At 42.9% G+C, this 14,767-nt stretch overlaps 1 protein-coding gene across 2 annotated transcripts in view; it reads right to left on the reverse strand.

The window, feature by feature from the left end:
• LOC116431886 (uncharacterized) overlaps positions 1–14,047 on the reverse strand; it is a 64,176-nt gene extending 50,129 nt beyond the window's left edge. For both annotated transcript variants that reach the window (XM_076372598.1, XM_076372597.1), the window contains exon 1: positions 13,281–14,047. The gene's annotated coding sequence lies outside the window, so the exon portion shown is untranslated. The remainder of the gene's footprint in view (positions 1–13,280) is intronic.
• Positions 14,048–14,767: the final 720 nt, after the last annotated feature.

Raw genomic sequence — 14,767 nt, forward strand, 5'->3', positions numbered from 1 at the left:
ACCGAAGCTCGGCCACGCGTCCGCGTCGTGGGAAGCGGAAGGGGGAATCACGGGAAAGCCTCGAGGGGAAATACACGGGGGCCGCCGCGAAATTACGCTCGACGGCCGTTTTCTTCGGCAATGGGAGAAGCCGTGGTGGCACGCAAATTGAATCAATTTATATTGCTGCGAGCGTTACGCGAAAGTCCCCGTGTACCGACGCCGCAAACTCAATTAATGCCGGGCCGACGCGACGTCTGGCCGAGCGGGCGACACTTTTCTCGGCGAAAATACACCGGCGAGGATGAAATGTAAATTCCACCCCCGCCCCCGCGACCCTCGCCATTCGTGATATCGAATTCTAATAATTCCCGCGAACAGCTTGGACGAAATTCCACGGGGCTGAGTCGGTAAGAATAAAAAACGCGAATTTCAATGGCAAAGGAATAAAGCGATATTATTCCAACGGCGGAGCGGCGAAATGAAATTTCTTAGCGGTTGAAGATGGCTGCGGATTTGCATGAAATATAGGCATCGTGAATTTAGTGGGAGGACTCTCCGAAAATGTGATTGGTTTATTCGACAGTTTTTGGATAGGTAAGTTATGATTGTTCACTCTTTGCACTCGAGAGATGACTCTCAGTCACCACTTGATTTGACTTGCAAAATTATAGTCTTATATATAATATTAAGCTTTGTATGATGCATCGGTACATGGAATATTGAAATAAAATAACTTTCCTTAATTTATACATGATTTCCATTAATTAGTTTCAAAGTCTCTCAGGAGACTCAGTCACCACTTGATTTTATTTGAAAAATTATAAAGTCTTATATATTGTATAATATTGAACTTTGTATGATGCATCAATATATGAAATATTGAATTCTTATCGGAGAATATTGAATATATCTCTAGTGAAAAACTTTCGAGTACAAAGGGTAAAGACACATAGCTATGCAATTTTGCTAATTATTATAGTACTTAGAAGAATATGAAATTTAATTCAAATTGATTGTCTATTACAAATTCATTACATAACAATATGATATTTGAGTTTTTGTATGTATAGCAATATAAGTTGATCTCACTGAAAATTTCCATCCAAGCAATTCAGTTTTCTGAAAAGTAGCCGATACGCGATGTGTTAAGGCTTTTATTAAGCGATAAGTTGAATAAATAACGTTGTATATTTAATTATCAGTGCTTCTCGAGTTTTATCATTATTTTTCTTTTTCCACCGTATTATAGATTCATTAAGATTTTTATTTAGATCGTGAATCTGTAAATTTTGTTTGTAACTATTAGGAAAATTCCGTTAGACTCATTAATTATCTCTCCGATAGAAATTCCTCCGCGAGCAGGTGCAGCAACGTTCTCGTACTGTACTATTCGTTAATAACTCTCCAATTAGAAGTTCGAGGTAAATCATATAATTTGCGGTCTGGAGAGAGAGCGGCGACCGAGCATGCTTTCCCTTTTCGCGTATTAATGTATCGCGAAGGAAGGGGTACACTGCCAGCTTGACCGCCACCCTCTGCCCTGAAACTGAAAACTGACCGCAGAGTACTATGGGCTCGGCGATGGTCAATTGGAGAACTGAGAATCAGTGGTGTAAGTCACTAATGTGATATTCCGCATGAAACAGTGCTTCGTTATTGTCAAAATGTCATACAGATTCAAATTTGTAAACATATCTACAGTTACAAAGAAATATCATAATATATATCTATTTAAAAATTAAGGTACAAAAAGTATTTTCATAAAGTTAACGCAGGAACTTCCGTTCTAAGTCTTCCAATTTACTGTCTTTAGAAAAATAAAGATTCTTCTAATTTCTTTTCTATAAAGATTCTATAAAATATACGAAACCTTCATCAGATGAAGTTGAATTACCTATCAATTGCTTGATTAATATACAAAAAAAAGGTAATTACGTACTGATCTCTTGTTCGAGTAATCAAGTCATTCGCCCGCGACTTAGTTTTTCAAATATGAAATTTTCATCTCGCGGAGATGTCGACATTCGTCCGCAAAGGGTCAAAAAGGGATTTGATAAAGAATTTCTATGCGATCTAATTCGACGTCACACTAACGATTTGAATTCTTTAATTCCCCCGGAGGGGTGTACTTAGAGTTAATTCCCAGGGACACTGTTGTCGAACAGAAATCCCGCGTTACATCGAAACACGGTTGGCACGACGCTCGATTGTCAGCTCGTCGAACTTGGATTATCAGCGTCGCGCCGCCGAAACAGTTTTCGGATTAGATATCCGGGCGAAACTTCGGTGTATCGGCCGGTTACGCCTCTCATCGTTGCGGTCGATCGATCGACCGAGTCCCGAAGGAAATATCGATGGCCCGGAAAATACGCTGTCGATCGACAACGCGCTCGATTTTACGTGGCGATGGCCTGGCTCGTTTATCGATGTAATCAAATTCTGGCGCGTCGAACGGTCCCTCGAATATTTAAAGGTGAGATAAAACAGAGAAACAAACGACAAAAGAATCGTGTAACTCGAACGGTCGTTTATTTCTTCGCTTCTGAGCTACGGCAAATTATTAAACGAATAATTACTCGTTAACACTGAAACTACCGAGCAGTTAAATCGACTTTTTGAAATTCCTCTATAGAATCTCCATATATCGAGACATCAATCGATTTACAACTCAATTCTCTAATAATTTCTTAGAGAAACGTCTATCTTTTTAATAATTGCAAGAAAAAGCATTTTGACCCGTCTGGTAGTTTTAGTGTTAACGAATACTAATCCAAAGCTTCCAAATATAAACCACAAAAAATTGATAGAATATTCCTAACAGAATAATTTCTCTAAATATTAATACGAACGTGAGTAATAATGTCGAATAGAAGGTAATAACATACTTTACACTAAATACTAATCAACCAATAGTTAAAAAAAAACTGTCCTATAATAAAACAATAGAACTTTCCAGTGAATGTAACGAAGGTGTATTAGCTCGATATTGATAATCAATCGACAATTTCGACTATCTAGCCGAGAATTTCAAGGTCGAACGTGGCCCTGCAAACGATACGCAAACGTCGAGCCGTAATTTCGTTCATTCGCGATATGTATCGTCGAGGACAGGTTGGAAATATCTCGGGAGTCGAGGTTTCGGAGTCTCGTCGATTCGGCCGACAAATACCGACCGCAGGCACGCGTATGGCAACAGGAATGTCGAAGGGGGATCCCGAAAAGACGCTTCAGAATCCCATTGTCTGATAATTGGCGTATCTCACCGGTGAAATCTCGGAGACAAGGGTCGGAAGAAGCCGGTAGTCCCCCATGGCGATTTCGCCCTTTCGAACCCTGAGTGTCCTCGACCCTAGACAGGAAGAGCTTCGATTCCATAGGATTCTGTCGATTCGATTGTCGAATCTACCGACAGCTTGTTAGTGACAGGATCGTTCTTTAACCCTTTGCCGTGTGTTTAGACTTTATTTAGGGGTTTACTGCTAGTCGGATTGTGGCAGGTAAATTGCTGTAATAAATACAACCGTTCAAAATTGTAAACCTTAACGTGCAGACAGGTATAGGTGTAGTCTTAGTTTATTGTAATAATTTTAAAACAGCGCCAAAAACAGGATCTTTTGGAATTCCCGAATCACGCCACGACTAAAGATGACCGTTACGTTGGAGGCGTGTGTTTCGTGTAACGACCTCCTTGCCGATGACAGAAAACCAGAATCAAGTCATTTCGAAACTCCAGTCCATTGAACCATATCAGCGAAAGTGTTAATACTAATGCTTTGCATTGAACGTAAATAGCGTTGACTAAATGAATGTTAACGAAAGATTTTGTTCGTGCCAATTCCTGATAAAGGCACACCTTTTGAATATTCCCGTGAAAGAAAACCGGCTTAAACAACGAGGAGAAGAATCGTCCGGCGTACCTGTTGAACGTATTTAACGGGACAGTCGCCGTTAATTAGCCGAATCTGATTAAAGTTTCAATAACATCGAGGGCCGCCGACTCAGATAATAAAATCCGCCGTTTATCGCGGCACTCTGGCACCCATGAAAATTCTCAGACGCTAAACCCGGTACGTGTCCGGCAAGCGAATCTTCCTCTTTCAATATTAAACTCCACTCCGCCTCTGTATAATATTCGTATTTGCGCCGCGCCGCAGGTTCAACGTTTGCGCAATCGATCCCGACCCACTCCGCGCCGCTTCAAAATGCTCGTCTTCCTCTTAATTAGACGCATCGCGGATCGTTCCGCGATTTTCCCCGATTGAACAGCCAGCTTTCTCTGAACGCATCCCACGGGGAATATTCGATTCGTTAAATCGTTCAAAGGGCTATTCAAATGTCCCGAATGGAAAAGAGTAATCGTTGCCGGATTCACGGAGCCCGTTAATTCGACGGATTACCGATTTCATGTTTAAAACGTGTAAAAATAAAAAAAAAACCCTACAGTGTACATTTACATTGCAATCTCCGTTGGCTCCGATGAATTTAATCGTGCAAACTTGTATTGAATAATATTAAATAATATCGAACACTAAACATACTAAACGTTATATTAAATAACACATTAAATACTACGTTAAACAAAAGTAAATATCAAACATAAAATAATAAACAATACCATATCCCAATTCATTTCAATCTTACCCGCAGAAACTTCCATTTCTCATGAAAGAAGCAACAAAATCGGTATCCTAAAGTTAGGTATCAACGTTATTTAAATTTCGATTAGCGGGGTCTATTCCCAGATCTCGATCTAAACATACTAAACGTTATACTAAATAATATATTAAATATCAAACATAAAATAATAAACAACATCATACCCAATTCATGTCAATCTCACCCGCAGAAATTTCCATCTCCCATGAAAGAAGCAACAAAATCGGTATCCTAAAGTTAGGTATCAACGTTATTCAAATTTCGATTAGCGGGGTCTATTCCCAGATCTCGATCTGGATCTCGGAGGCGCCTCGAATTTCGAGGAGACTCGGTCTCAGCGAATCGTGACGAGGTTCTCGTGTCGGATCAAGACGTTCCCGGCTATTTTCATGGAAATTCACTGTCCGCCTCCGTTTCGCCGACTTGTTTACCCCGTTTCCATCCGCAGACAGATTCTATCCGGCCGTGGGATCGACGTTATCTGCATCCTGGCCGCGGGCCGACAGCGTAAAGTCCGCGATTTGCATACGATTAGGCATATAGAGCGTATCGGGGCCGAGCCGGCCGATCCTGCTCCTTCGATCTTATCCGTAGCGCCGGTCGAATCGCACACACGCTCGCATTCACGCGCGCGCACACACACTCGGAGAGGCTGCTTTCGCCATTTTCCCGGCGGCTTTTCTTCGGCCGGCTTTCCTTCAACCTACTATCCACCGAACACAAATCCCCGCGCGAGCTGTATAGAGTCCGCGTAACGGTGTACCGGTGGATATCCTGTAAATCCTCCTAGCCACGCCAGTATTCGGGGAACTACAATGGATAACCGTGGCGAATCGGTAAAATGGGAAATATCGATCGGCCGGGGACGCGGGGGCTGTTGTTTAATCGAGATCCCGATCACGATGGATCTTTGGAGATTTATCTTTTCGGATATCGATCCTGGGAAGTGGATTTGATGGAGCTGACGATGGGAAATTGCCGTTTGATATTGAATGGGGAATGTGGTTCCATTTGGTTTTATATATTGTTTTAGATAGATAGATAGTTAGATAGTTGCGTATAGTTTCGAGCAGTTTTGTTATAGAGTCGATGGAAAATTGTGGGTGTTTGATATTGAATGGGGGAATGTGGTTCTATTTGGTTTTATACATTGTTTTAGATAGTTGTGTATAGTTTCTAGCAGTTTTGTTGTAGAGTTGACGATGGGAAATTGTCGTTTAATGTTTAATTGGGGAATGTGGTTCCATTTGGTTTTATACATTGTTTTAGATAGTTGCGCATAGTTTCGAGCAGATTTATTATAGAGTTGATGGAAAATTGTGGTTGTTTGATATTGAATGGGGGAATGTGGTTCCATTTGGTTTATTCATCGTTTTAGATAATTATGTATAGTTTCGAGCAATTTTGTTATAGAGTTGGTGGAAAATTGTGGTTGTTTGATATTGAATGGGGGAATGTGGTTCCATTTGGTTTTATACATTGTTTTAGATAGTTATGTATAATTTCGAGCAGTTTTGTTATAGAGTTGATGGAAAATTGTGGTTGTTTATATTGAATAGGGGAATGTGGTTCCATTTGGTTTTATACATTGTTTCAGATAGTTGCATACAGTTTTGAATAGTTTTGTACAGTTTCGTCTATATTTACATGATTTTATTTGGCGCTATATCTTGTTTTATATACTTTTACATCGTTTTATATGGCCTTGTTAAGGGTAGTTTGTATGTGAAATGATATTGTATGTGAATATGTTTGTTTCTGTAGTAATTACTGAAAAGTATAGCTTCTACCATCTTGGATTTATAGACACCAAGTATAAAAATCACCGAGAAAAGACGAGAAACTCGAATTAGTTAATTTGAAGACTTATTGTACCCCTAATGAAGCGAGTGGATTATCGTTTAACCTGAAATTGTTTTATTTTGGAATCACTATAATCTAATTGTGAAGTACTCCACGATTTAAGCCTCAGTAAACGTTTATCCGAAATTGAAATTATGAATCGCCGGATAGTAGATGCAGTTTTTTCAAGGGTAATCTCATATACATAATGATCTCCATCTCTGCAAGCACCAATTAGGACCGAGCGAACGAGCAGAGGTTGTTTATTACGAAAATAGCCGGTAATTCGGTTAATAACCCCCGCGTAAGGGTGGACGAGGTTGCTCTGGAGTTCGCCTGTTCCCCCTATCGACGCAGCTCGCGAGTTTATTTGCTCTGGGAACAGTTTCCGACGTTTCGTCGGGTGCTGCGCCAAGCATTGTCGGGAACACGGATCGAGCTTCTTGACAATGGCTGGCGGGACGGTAATCAAGCTACTTAACAATGTCTAGCGTGGCACGGCGGAAATTGTTTCCACCGCTGGAAGGAATAAACATCGTCGCGATGCGTTTTCTTCCGTAAATAATTCACTGGGAAGCAATAAACTATGAACTTATATTACAGTTTCATACATGAGACTCGATGAAGTAATTTCATTTCTTAAAATTAATATCGAACACTGAAAATTATTAACACTGAAGATTGAAAATTGACAATACTGACGATATTTGATGAAATAATATCATTGATCATAATTAATATTATCAAAGATTGAAAATTATTAACAGTGAAGATCGAATATAAATATTGATGATTGAAAATGAATAATACTGAAGATTAAAAATTGATAATATTGAAGGTTGGTATTAATAATAAAATTGTGGAAGAAATTGTCAAATAAAATGTAATTAGAATTCAGCTTAAACATATGCGAATGTAATTTGAATTATAGGTATTTTTAATTAGAACGGTAACAATCATCCGGCCATTGTTCGATACCTTCGACTTGCCACGAATATTCGAACGTTCGCCAGACAGTTTTCTCTATAAATTTGCATAGTCACGGGGGTAATAGAGAGCGCACGAAAATATCGATTACATTATCATAAATACCTATTAACGAGCATCGAGGGGAAACAATGGAAGGAATTATTCGTGCCACGTGCCGACTCGAGGAATCATTTATGGATATTTCAACGTGACATTTCGCGGAACGCCCTGCAAAATATTTACTCAGCTCGGAGAGGGCAGCCACGCGCGGCCATCCCGATGGAAAAGGCCGTAGCAGATCGCTCGCAGAAATTTAATCCGAGCGAGCCCCATTCCCCGTTCGCGACTGACAATTTCATCGGGAGCTGGACACAGGGGCCGCGCCGCGTCACACAGTGGCGCGGATTGCGCAATTAGGTGGAAAAACTCGAAGATTAAAGGTAAAAGGATACGGGTATTAACGAATGCGCTCTGCTCGAATGCACGGTGACCCCTGACATCGGATTAATCGAGAACGGAATAAATCGAAATTAAATCGAAACTTACGTACGAACAATCCACGATTATTCTGTATGTAAATTCCGGAATATTTCAATATCCAACTGTAACAATTCGATTTTATTCTCGTTTAACGTGAAGAATAGACATTTAAATCGTATAAATTCCAATTGTGGTTCTTGCATCGCCTACATATCACTTTGATAACCGTTATCGTTTCGATTCGATATCAGTTTCGAAAACAGTTATATCTGGGAAATGGTATCGCGATGAATGGAAAAGAATGATTTTCGGATTCCTTTTTCCTATTCCGACAATCTCGACCACTGTGCGCGCGTCATGCCGCGCGCCAGATAGAGAATAAACCTCGCCCGACCGACCGATCATAAATCACCGAAGAAATTCGGCGGTCATAAATCAGGCTACAACTTTCATATTTATTTCGCGCTTAGCGATCGGCCATGCGTAGATATCGCGACACGTGGGCGGCCCGTGTTCCCTGACAGCCTATTTTCGCCACCCAGCCTGAATATTGCGGAAATTTGCATCGACGACCTTGCGAGTTCGCGTGCAGTGGCGTTATTTACTTGATTTCGGACGTCGTCATTGAGGAGGAAGCGTCTTTAATGGATGCTCGTGATTCGTATGTGGATTCTAGCTCATTTTCAAGGTCAAGATGCTCTTCTGTTAACAATTTACAAACTATCGTACCAATGCGGTGACATCAAATGATCCAATCAAACGATTCAATAAATTGTTTTTCATCCATTCGGTGTATTTTGCTCTATAGCTCTATAACTAGTACTGTCACCAGAAAAATGTGCAGATCTTAAAGGGTTAAATCATGATTATGAACGTGCAATAATAACAATGCAATTCAATGAAATATTTTCATCCTTTGCACTCCAGAAATTTTTCACCGGAAACATTCAATATTTTCTAATGAGATAGAGAGATTTTCTTAGATTGAATTAAGAAATCTCACATGCATCGAGAACTATTCTTTCAATATTTCGTACATTGATGCATTATACAAAGTTTATTAAATATCAAAGTTTACAGTTTTGCTGTGTCAAATCATTAGGTAACTTAGAGGCGCCTCTGAAGTGCAAGGGGTTAATCTTATAGATTTCCCATTTCGAGAATTTTGTACTACGAAGAGGGTTGACACATTGCACGTCACCGTGTTCGTAATACAAATGACGCTAATGTCGCCTCGAATGCATCTGTGATTCAACCGATCGGCGCGAAAAGGGTGCGTCCGATACATTCGATCGAGTCCGATCGAAAAAAGGAGAGGGAAGAGGGCGCGCATCCCTCAGAAAGCCTGTAATATCCGTCGCCCGTATCTGGCCGCGGCCGTTTTATAATGCGACCCACATCAGCCCAGCCGCCGCCAACCTTTTCAGCCCCGTTCGACCGACATTTCTCGATAGAAAGCCCCGAAGAAGGCGAACCGTCGAGCTTCGGAACTCGCGGCGTCCCTTTAAAACGCGCGACCCTTCTCTCCTTTGACTCCCGTCGTTTCACGCTGTCGAGGAAACGACGGAACCCGCTGTCCGCGTGATTTCGCGTCACACCGACGAGGGTTCGAACAACGTTCTTCCCTTAGGTTGCTTCAGTTTTTGCACTGTCGCGCGGGAATCGGGTGAAGGAAACGAAACTGGTTACGAAATGTTTGTATAGTGTTACTGTAGTATAAATAATGAAAGGCTCTGTCATAATACGATAAGTAACATACGAAACACTTTAGATTCTCGTGGCAGTCAACGTGTTAACTTCAAAACATACTACCCGCATCCGACTTATATGAAGCAAGAATCTAGTAATCATTTGTCATCTTAGATAACATAACCTTTCAGCGATAACAATATATTATTGGATTATTAGTTCAACTATCAACAACGGTAACATCATCAGAAAACAATGCACGTAAGCTCCCACAAACTTTGATCTAATTCTAATAATGGCAATTTAGGGATGAACTTTCCAGAGTAATGTAAGTGGAAATACCGCGCATTGGTCAGACAGAGGAACACACTTCCTTCAGCAGCCAGCAAGTCTTTCCACGATTATACCGTGCCGTCTCGAAACTTCAGGGCGACGGTGTACGTACCGGGAAACCCGAAGATTGACAATATTATGCCCGAAGTTAATTTCTAAAAGGAACTCGAGCGCTCTACGGATCCGTAACTTCAACTTCAACCCTTGAAGGTAGCTCACCAGATGGTTCCGTAGAAGTTTCTGCTTCTCGAGTAACGAAATAACGACTCGAAGCGTGCCTCTCGGAAACGTAACGCAATTAAACGCGATAAGATTGAAAGGAGAGAAGGGATCGCCCTTTGAATCGGACCTCTCGTCTCGAGACGTTCGTTTCGAATGAAAATTAACACTTTCAGTGTCAAACGTAGAACGTAATCTAGACAATGAAACAGTATCCTCACTTTTACAGTTGTTACACAAGACAAACATCGTAGGAAAAAATGACTTACAAATGACGAAAGTGGAAGCTTCACGCTTTACAATGAGTCTAGACAGAAAGTTGTGGAACTTTTTAATACAAAGTTCTACAGTTTCTAAGATCAAACATTTTTTAATGAAATCTTTTAATCCACTGATTCCTTAATTTTGCAATGTAGTACATAGTCATTATATTTAGACTTTATTATGTTTACTATATACACAAGGGAAATACTAAAATGTTTTCTAAAATATTTAAAAAATGATTGCAAAATTGATTTGTAGAGTGATACAGAAACGTTGACTATAGAAAGGGAATTGATAATCGGACACTTCCTTTCCCTCTCTCATTTTTCATTATTCGTGTTGCGTGATCGACGTCTCCGTCGACCGAAGAAAAATTATCAAAAATCGTCCCGTCATCCCGACCGCACGATATCCGGCCGTGTCGGTCTTGCACCTGACATTCCGGCCGTTCCGTTCGATTACATTCCTGAAGAGTGAAACGCTGGGTCCTCGGATGTTCCTTGCTCCGATTGTTCGTGAATCCCTGCCAGCCGCGGGTATTACATAATTCCCAGCGACTTTCAGGCGGCACGATATTCATACGGCTCGAGCCTTAACCTATTTTTTGTTCGTTAGGAGGAACGGCTGAGCACTGGGAAATTGTAATGAATTATTGATTACGCGAATGTAGTGGAAAATTGCAATGAATTATTGGATATCCGAATATAGTAGAAGATTGCAATAAATTCTATTGAACACGCGAATATAACGAAGAATTCTAACGAATTCTGTTCTAACGAAACGTGTCGATCAATTTTAAACATTGGTGATCAACATAAATGAAACAAATATATAAATCAAAGATTAACGTCGTCATTTCGATAGCAAGATAAGAAAAACCTCTTTAATTATCTGAAAAATATTCGTTTCAGAGTCGATCGAATTCTGTTTGAGAGATAAATTTAGCAATTATAGAAGAAACAATTTCCGGTCCAGCAATCGAGAAACGTTTCCTGATTTTAAGGATAAACGAGGATAAACTAGAGCCGTTTCCCTACTTCGCATTAGACGAAAGGCTATTTGCGCGGAGTTAGAGAGCTTCTCCGGAGCAATCTCTGGCCGATATCAAAGCCCGCGAATTAATTAATCGGTAGGTTTGCGGAACTCGCAGGATGCGAGAGCCGCGCACACAACGTTTCTCTCGTTACCGATAGATTATGTCGGATACCGTCTAGTCGTGCTGCGAACGTAATAATAAGATTAATTCTCGAGCGGAGACGCGAGCTTTCTCCGGTTGCAATCGCAGTAACGACTACTGCCGAGAACTATTAGAATCCTATCATCCCGATCTTCGCCTCGGCGTTTCCATCAGATTTTTCGCCTTCCCAAAGAACTCTAATAAAACATTAAAACAGCAAATGAAAGCAAATATTCCAACTGTAATAAATAAACACAAACACTCCTCGATTTATCATCGACAGTTTATTTCAAAAGCAAACCGAAGACGCGAGCTGTTTCAATAATATCCGTTCGCAGCCTCGAGTGCTTCCCCTCGGTTCTGTTTAAACATCAATATGCAGTTAACTCGTGGATAAAACAAGCAACACTCGCTCGATTTACGTAACAAACGCTCGCGTTCCGTTTATCTTCCGTTCAGCCGGGATTCGCGGAAGTGCCGTTCGTCTGAGGGATCTCGAAACGTCGAAGGTACCGTTTAAAAACGCATTTGTATCTCGAGTTTGCCCGGAACACTCGGTGAAACGTGTCCGAAAGAGAAGTTCCTCGCGTTTCCGCTTCGACGGTCAGCGTACGGAAGGGAAGCGCAGGAGAGATCGAGGGGAAGATGCTCCGAATCCGCGCGAATCCTCTTTCTTCGAACGGCGGAACACGAAATCTACATTTCACCGTTCGTTCGGGATCGATTCGATGTTTCCGCGTTGCGAATATAAAAACGCGAGAGAAGCAACGATGAATAACTGATCCGACCGAATTGAAATCGCTAATTTAATTAGCCGCGTTCACGCGGGATCGGTTATCAGCTTGGAAACACGAGGGAAACGAGCGTATTTGTTGTTGCGCGGCCGAGCATCTTCCGCTTCGACATATTTAGCGGGCATGCTTCAATCGCCATTGTTGCCGAACGCGATACCGTTAATCTGCTTGTGCTCGATCCGTCCGAGCGGCGGGTTACACGTAAAATCGCTCGTTAACCGAACAAAAGTGGTCGATCCGGCGTCGAGGGCCGATCCAACGCACCGCGATACATAATTTCCCGTTTTCAATGGGCTGAACGCTGCCCGGAGATAAACCGGGGAATCTCCGCTGCCAGCTGCCAACGGTTTTCGATGGTTCCACGGCTGACGGACAATCGCGTTGATTCGCGCGATCGAAACGTGCCGACTAAAACGCGGTGACCTATTGACCCGTAAACCGGGGAGACGAGTTAACTCGTCGCTCGTGGGTTCTTGGTGATTACTGCATCGAGATCTTCTACCTTGCGTTTAGTTAAATCATGTTTAGACGTATTTAATTAAATTCAATGAATTTTTGAACAATCGATTCGGCTATTACGATTGTTAGTAAATGAAAGTAGAGCTCATCGAAGTTCTACTGATTCAGTATACACGCGTTTATCATTACCCTTAATTCTTTCAATTCTAAATTGTAACAAACGAGTTACTATGGAAGTAATATTCAAACAAGTATATATTCGCAATTGTAAAATATTTACTTCAAACACAGATCTAACATTCTCCCTCCACCATCCAAGCGTCCTTACAAAATTTCAATGCGCAACCTTCGAACCGCAAAGACCATCGTCAAATCGGCGTACACGAATGAAGAGGCTTGAATTGAAATGAACTCACGTGTTCGTCGAAGACGTCCCGAACCTGGATCCACCGGCTGTGGCCCTTACAGCAGCCAGAAGTCACGGGAGCACGCGGTCGCGATGATCCCTCGACCAAGCGTCGCCAGCGCGGTCCACGAAGCTTCCCGTCCGGACTGTACCTTCATTTTCGATCCCGTCGACGAAACGCGCGTCGTATCGGCGAGCGGACTAATCGAGAGCAGCCCGTCGATCCATTCGCCCGGCGCGGCACGGCGCAGGTTCGATCTTCATCGAGCGCGGGCCTCGCGCGTCCTGTCCCCTCGATCACGGGTGATCGTCCTGGTGCCAGGCGATGATCCTCCGTCGACGGCCCAGCGGCGTATCGCCGCGAGAGATCTACCGCGCCACCCTGTCGATCCTCGCGTCGCCCATCGATCATCCACCGGAAATGGCCACCGACCAACCAGATCTCACCGGGGATAGCAACCCACTCGGCAAAAGGGCGACGAAAAATAGATCTCGAAGGAATATCGTATCTTATGATGTTGTCTTCCGATCCTGCAGAATCCAGTCGCGATCTCCAGATCTCCAGATCTCTTCAAACGATACTCAGACACTCGAAGTGTCACTTTCCGAAGAGGATCCGCGCCGAAGCTCGCCTCGCCTCGACAGGACACCTGGCACCAGGACTAGCCTAGATCCTCCTTGATCTTCTCTCGCCCCCTCCTCCACTGCGTTCGCTGGGAAATCGAAAATCGGCGGTCGGCTCGGAGCACACGTGGAGCGAACGTGCGTACTACGTGCGTGGGTGGTAGCGTACTACTGAGTTTCACGCTCGCGAAAAGCCAATCCCGATTCCACCCCCACTCGCGACGCATCCGAGCCTCCTTCCAGCCCCTAGCCTGTCCACCCCTCTTCCTCTTCCAGCTGGATCGAGGCGCCGTCTCTCCCTCTCTCTTCCTCCTCTCCTCAAAACGAGTTTGCGCTCCTGCCAGACTTTCGCCAACGGCTCCGCTCTGCCCCTCTCCGCCTACCCTTCCACCCTGTCCGCCCGTCGCCAACCCTCGGCGACGCTTTCTTTCCCTGATTTCCTACGATGTGTTCCTCGCGGCACCCACACGACGACGATTCCGTCCAACAGCTAACGCTCTCGACGATCGTCCCTGTGTTTCGAGTTTCGGGAGCATCCGCGGAATTTAGACTGACTCCTTTTTTTCTATTGGGATCCTGCTCTTACTTCTTGCCGGGCGGACCGAGTTTCTTGTCGGCCGATGCGCGACAGTTTCGCGATGTTCCGGGCGTCTGATTTTTGCTCTCGGCGATTGGTTCTTTGTTCTTCATTTTTTGGTTTTCATTGAGAGGACGCAGGTAGCATCCTTGCTTCCAGGTTTGCTCCTCGATTGAGTGACTGAGATTTTTATCTGGTTTGAGACGGAGATCGTCTTTGTGTTTCCAGAATCGAGAGGATAGAAAGAAACTAGCGAGGCAATCTTTAGTTTTTCTGTTTTTTATTTTAAAAATAAC

The sequence above is a fragment of the Nomia melanderi genome, chromosome 12 (genome assembly GCF_051020985.1).
Source record: "Nomia melanderi isolate GNS246 chromosome 12, iyNomMela1, whole genome shotgun sequence".
In the NCBI taxonomy this organism is placed as follows: Eukaryota; Metazoa; Arthropoda; class Insecta; order Hymenoptera; family Halictidae; genus Nomia; species Nomia melanderi.